At 41.8% G+C, this 6,808-nt stretch overlaps 1 pseudogene; it reads right to left on the reverse strand.

The window, feature by feature from the left end:
* Nucleotides 1-618: 618 nt before the first annotated feature.
* The window catches only part of LOC105534460, an 85,640-nt pseudogene continuing 79,450 nt past the window's right edge, over nt 619-6,808 (reverse strand).

Raw genomic sequence — 6,808 nt, forward strand, 5'->3', positions numbered from 1 at the left:
GCCAGGTTGGTCCTGAACTCCTGCCCTCAGGTAATCCACCTGCCTTGGTCTCCCAAAGTGCTGGGATTCCAGGCATGAGCCACCACACTTGGCCTGAAGACGGCGCTTTTAAAAAGATTTTTTTCTAAGTAAAATGGCCCCCAAAGAGCCCAGTGATTTTTTTTAAGGTTTTCTTTTTCATTAAAAAAAAAAAATGGATAAAAATTGAAGCTGTAAAATACGGGAAGAGGAGCAAGAGAGCTGCTGAGTTTGCATTTGAAGTTGTGAGGGGCTGGGGATGACACGACCAGGGAGAGGGGACCCCTACACACTAGTCCCGGCTCTCACAGCTTGCGCTCCCCACACTCAGGCTGCCCCGCCAGGAACACAGGACAGAGTCCCTGCTCTCACAGCCTGCGCTCCGCACACTCAGGCTGCGCCGCCAGGAACATAGGACAGAAGTCGTAAGGACAAGAGACCAAACTCAAGGCTTCTTTCTTGTGGTTGGGTGTTTGCGTGTGTAAGTGCAGTCAGCCACACCCCACGGACATAACGTGCCTGTCTGTGGATGCCATAGGCATGCTCCCGAGCATTGCTTGGTCTCTGGTGACCCCGAGTCTCTGGGCAGGCCACGGGCCTTCACTTCTCCACTTTCTTGAGGATGTCGCATTTTTTCCTGTTAGGGCAGTGGCACCGCTCGTCGATGCTGGGGATACATTTGCAGTGCCCCATCTCCTCCACGGGGCAGACAGCTTCCCCGTTGTGGCAGATGAGCGGCAGCTGCGTAGGGTCCAGCTGCTTCTTGTTGCAAGCCCGGAAATGGTTGTACTGCAGCCGGAGGTTCTCCGTGGTGGAGGAGCCCTGCGGCAAAGTTGCCCAGGGAGTGGCTGTGCTGCATGATCTCACGCACCTCCTTGTCGCACAGCACGTAGGGAGGTAGGGAGAGGGTACCGGAAGCTGGGCAAGGGACCACCACCTCATCCAAGGGAGTCTTGAAAAAGTCCTTGCTGCTCCTCTTGGGGGCAGCAGGGGACCCTCAAACTCTTCCCCGAACCTCTCGGGGTTGATTGCATAGCTTCTCATGTCTCTGCACTCGGGGCCAGCAGGTGGACCTTGCACTGCTACTGGTAGGAGGGCCTCTGCTCATGTCCTGGCATGGGTTGTCCATGAACTCCAGGGTCCAGACGTGGTCATTTTTGGTGCAGAGGTAGAGCAGGTGCACGTAGTGGCAAATGAGCTTTATGCAGGAAGGGTTCAGCTGCTCTTGCCCAGGGAGCCGCAGCAGCTGTACTGCTTATGCAGGTTCTCATGGGTGAAGAGCTTGGGGAACAGGGACACCAGCAGGTGAGAGGCGAAGTTGCCAATGGACAGGCTGCTCTGGTAGATACTGCGAAGATGCTCCTTGCTGAGCAGGCAGTCGGTGCCGGGCACCTCCAAGTTGGGCTGGAGGATCTCCAATTTGTCCAAGTCTATAGGTACCAGCCAGATCTTCTTGGATCGGCACCGCTGGCCCTGGAAGCTATCCTCCACCCTGATTACTGAGATGTCATTGGGCAGGCTGGAGGAGTCATAGCAGTCGACATGTGGGGGGCTTGCCTTCGCTGCCTGCGTCCAGCCCCAGGCCCTGGAGCTTGTCGTTGATGCGCTGGGTGCACTATTGCAGCCAGGCCTCCTCCTCCTGCATGTGGGGGAAGTAGACCTCTGTGTCATTGCAGATGATCTGCAGCCTCTGCGGGTCCAGCTCCTGCTTACCGCTGTCCCCGTAGCAGCTGTCCTGCTCGCCCAGCTTGCGATGGTCGAAGAGCTCAGAGAAGAGCCAGTGAAGGAGGAAGACAGCAAACTCGCCGGGTGAAGAGGCTTCATCCAGGAACTCAGTGAGGTCCTACATGTCCACCACATGGTCTGAGGTGATGCTGCTGCTCCGGTCCAGAGACAGGCCGTCCTCCTCATCTCTGAGGTCCACTGCTCAGCCTCAAAGAAGCTGGCAGCCTGTCCACCGGGCTGGCTTTTCTCCATCTCCCGCTGGGCCCAGAAGCGGCTGAAGAAGTTATTCAGCTGGGGCAGGCACTCGGCCTGTCACACAGCCATGTCCTTCACCGAGGGGTAGTAGTCCTCCATGTAGTTGTGGATGAGCTGCAGGTGCAATGACTCCAGCTTACACTTGGCCTCAAAGCTGCAGGCACTGCAGCCTCAGGAGAAGTTGACTGTGGCTGAAGAGCCTGGGGAAGAGCTGCACCAGCGGGCTGCAGGCCAGGACCCCGCCTGACAGGCTCTGGTCCATGATCTGCTTGAGCTCCGTGGCCTGTGAGCTGCTCTGGGGTGGTGGGGGTCGGCTGGAATTTGCCCACCATCTCAGTGGGGTTCACCTTCAGGGAGAGCAGGTTCACTTTGCTGTGCAGCTGGGACCTGTTGGACGTGAGGGTGTTGAGCATGTAGAACATCTTCTGGATCAGGAAGTAGATGTTAGGGTGACTGTTGGTGGCCGCCCCAGTGCTGCCACCATCCCACTTCTGTGGCTCATTCAAGAGCCTAAGCAGCAAGGGGCCGTTGCTGGCATTTGCCTTCTGGAAGAGCTCATAAGTGTTTAGCAGGTCCCCTGAGGGAGGCTTCTTCTCCATGACCTTGTGTGAGATGCCATGCAGAGGCTTCTTGTAGTAAGGGGTGGTGGCATGGTTGTAGCGCTCCTCCTTGCCTGGCCACACAGAGCCCGAGCTCCTGCCTTGCTGGCCTGCGCTCCATTGCCTTGGCAGGGCGAGCTATTCTTGGGTTCCACATGCCTGCTAGCAGCGCCTCTGGGATCAGCTGCCTCTTCTCCACGCTGGGGATGGAGTCTGGCGGGCCACTGCTGACCGGCCGAGTCCTGGAGGGCAGTGAAGACACTGTCCAGAGGGTGCTTCTCAGAAGTCCTGGAATTTACGGAGCAGCCTAGAGCAGCATCTTTGGCCTCTGTGTCCACTCACACTTCTTAGAAGTTCTTCTACATCAATTTTTTTCTGGAGATGGTTCTGACTCTGTCACCCAGGCTGGAGTGCAGTGGTTGATCAGAGCTCACTGCATCCTTGACCTCTCAGATTTAAAGTAGCCTGGCTACTCAGGAGTAGCTGGGACTACAGGCCAGAGCCACCATGCCTGGCTAAATGTTTAAATTTTTTTTGTAGAGGCAGAGGTCTCTCACTGTGTTGCCCGGACAAGTCTCAAATTCTCGGACTCAGGTGGTCCTCCCACTTTGGCCTTCCAAAGTGCTGGGATTAATGGCGTGAGCCACCGTACCTGGCCATATTTTATTTTTCCAAAAAATTCATTTGTAGAGTTTAAAAAGTATCTTTTGATCAAGAGTTCTTACTGTATTTATGTTAGCAAATTTCATTTCCCATTCTGTTGCTTGCCTTTTCACTCTTAGTGAGTTATTTTATGATTACAAATCCTTATTTTTTATGTTACTTTATTACTATTTATTAACCTATTTATCTTTATCTTATTTATTAGCCTTCAGTGGTTAGTTTTTGAGTCTTTTTTTTTTAAATCTTAAGGTCATGGAAGTGTCCTCTATATTACTTTTTAAAAGCTGTACTGTTTCATGTTACACATTGGCTTCTATATGAAATAATTTTTGTGTATGTTGTGAGGTTGGATGTTAATAATCATTTTTCTCTGTATGGATGTATGAAAGACAGCACAATTTATTGAAATGAATCTTTTCCTCACTGTACTGAAGCACTATTTTTTCACAAATCAGCTAAATATATTGTGTGGTTCTCTTTATGAGCTCTCTATTCTGTTTCATTGAAATATCTATACTTGTACCTTTTCCATAATGTCATAATTGATATACATTCATAAAAACTTAAATAGTGGAAGTCTTCACATTATATTTTTTCTTCAAAGTTATCTATACACGGCATTTTAATTTGCATTTTATAGTCAGTTTTTCAGTTGCCACCAAATATAATGCAGACATATGCTATTACTAATCACAGTATTGTGATTTTCAGTGTATTACAAATATAGATTTATTTAAAATACTGAATCTTTCTTCTAATACCAGGAATTACATAGGAACATGGTACATCTTTATTTCTGTTGAATGTCTTTAATTTCTCTCAATAAAATTTCACAATTTTCAGTAAAGGGATTGCATATGATATATTATATTTTATATTAGGAATTCAATGTTTCTTCCTAGAAACATTTCAGATTTTTAATATTTTATTTGATTTAGACTCACTACATTTGGAAAGCTTTAATTATAATTTCATTTTTAGAGCTACTTAGATTTGCTATTTATTCTTGTGTCACTATTAACATTTTCTAGAAATGTATTTCATCAAATTATTTCAAAATTTTTGATAAAATTACTTATTACATTCTCTTTCTCTTTCATGACTATAGAATCTATAATGATTTCCTTGTTATTCATGATATTTAGAATTTGCAGATACTCTTTTTTAAATTTCATGCATAGTCATGGTATATTTTTATCAATCTTTTCAAAGTAACTTTGGCTTTTGCTGATTTCATTTATTTTATGATTATTTCCTTTTCTCCTGCTTCTTATGTATCTTCTCTTTTCTAATTCTTTGGATTTAATTTGACATCACATTTGAAATTTTTGAGATTGATGATTAGATTATTAATTTTCAAGCTTTAATTTTTAAACATATTTATGTAACCATATACATTTATCTCCAAGCTGAGATTTGCCTAAGCCTCCCAACTTTTAACAAGCAGTATTTTTACTTTCATTTTTATTAAATTCAAAATATATTTTAATGTTCACTGTAATTACTTTTTTGATCCATGAATAACTTAGAAATATGATGTTTAATTTCCAAACATTTGTTCACTTCCAAAGTCTTGCTACAGATTTCCAGCTTAATAACATCGTTGTATGAAAAACACTATCAAGGATTTCAAATTTTTGGTATTTATTGATTCTTGTTTTGGGCCTAACCTCAGCCTGTATCTGTCTATCTTTATCTATCTATCTATCTATCTATCTATCTATCTATCTATCTATCTATATCTATCTGTCTATCTATCTATCATCTATCTACCTATCTACCATCTGTCTACCTAGATAGACAGAGATATCTATAGATAGCTGTGGTAAATTTTGAAGCATGTTCTAAATATATTATAATAAATTGTATGTTTTGCTATTTTCGGGTGCAGTTTTTATGTCAAAATATTTAATCCTACTGCTTTAAATTTCTGTGTTATTGATATTTTGTATCCTTTTTGCTATCAGTTATCGAAGAAGGTATATTAAAGTCTTTATGATTGAAGATGTGGCTATTGCTCCTTTTAGTGCTATAAAAATTGTAAATGTGTGTTAACTGTGTGTGAATGAAAATACATACACAAGTTTGACAACTTCCTCAATAATTGATTCTTTTATATGGATAAAGGATACATCTTCCTTTCAGGTAATAATTTCTGCCTTAAAATCTCTTTTGTCTGATATTAACATAGCTAAACAAATTTTCACTTGGCTTGTGTTTGATTACCTTTTATATACATATATGAAAGATTTTTAAATTAAGATGGTTCTATAGATAGTAGAAGATATACAGATAGAAGATAGTAGATATCTTCTACAGGTATAGCTATATATATCTATATACATATATGGATATATTTATATTTGTATCTATATATCTGTATTTATATACAAATGTATATATGCAGATATCTCTGTACATCTACATATATATCTACATACTGATATATATATCTTTGTGTATATGATATCTGTATACATGTAGACAGATAAAGATATGCATGTATATGCATATATACAGATATCTATGTATATATCTATATACATATATACATGTAGATATATACATACCTATATACATGTAGAAATACAGATGTAGATATAAATATATATCTATATGTGTATAGAGATATGTGTAGACATATATAGATATATACATATATAGATAGATAGGTCTATATAGAAAACCAACTATCTATATCTAGATAGAGATAGCTATCACTAGATATCTCTACCTATCTAGATACATTATTTATCTGTCTAATCCATCTATAAAACTATCTTAAAACCATCCTAATTTAAAAATCAAGATTCATCTTAATTTTAAAATCTTAATTTAAAAGTTAAGAACCATCTTTATTTTGTGGTTCATATATACCATGGAATAGTAGGCAGCCATAAAAAAGAGTGAGATCAAGTCCTTTGCAGGAACATAGATGGAGCTGGATGGAGGCCTTCATCCTTAGCAAACTAATGCAGGAACAGAAAACCAAATTACTTCATATTCTCATTTACAAGTGGGAGCTAAATTATGAGAACACATGAACACATAGAGGGAAACAGATCCTGGGGCCTCTGGCAGGGTAGAGGGCGGGAGGAAGCAGAAGATCAGGAAAAGCAATTAATGGATACTAGGCTTAATTAATGGGTACTGAATGGTGAAATAATCTGCACAACAAAACCCTGTGACACTAGTTTACTTATATAACCTACACGTGTGCCATTGACCTGAAAATAAGTTAAAAAATTATAAAAAATATGTAAATAAAAATCTTTAACCAACACAAGATAGTTCATCCCAAGAATCATCTTAATTTAAAAATCTTCACATCTTAAGAAGCTACACAGGAGGCTGAGGCAGGAGAATCATTTGGACCTGGCAGGCGGGGGTTGCAGTGAAGCGAGATCGTGCCATTGCACTCCAGCCCAGGAGACAGTGTGAGACTCTGTCTCAAAAAAAAAAGCAACTTTGCTGCTTAAATTGAGTGTAATACCCATTTACATTTAATGTGGTGAATGAAAACTTTGGTTTTCATTTACCACCCTACA

Source organism: Mandrillus leucophaeus, unplaced genomic scaffold, assembly GCF_000951045.1.
Source record: "Mandrillus leucophaeus isolate KB7577 unplaced genomic scaffold, Mleu.le_1.0 Scaffold1351, whole genome shotgun sequence".
In the NCBI taxonomy this organism is placed as follows: Eukaryota; Metazoa; Chordata; class Mammalia; order Primates; family Cercopithecidae; genus Mandrillus; species Mandrillus leucophaeus.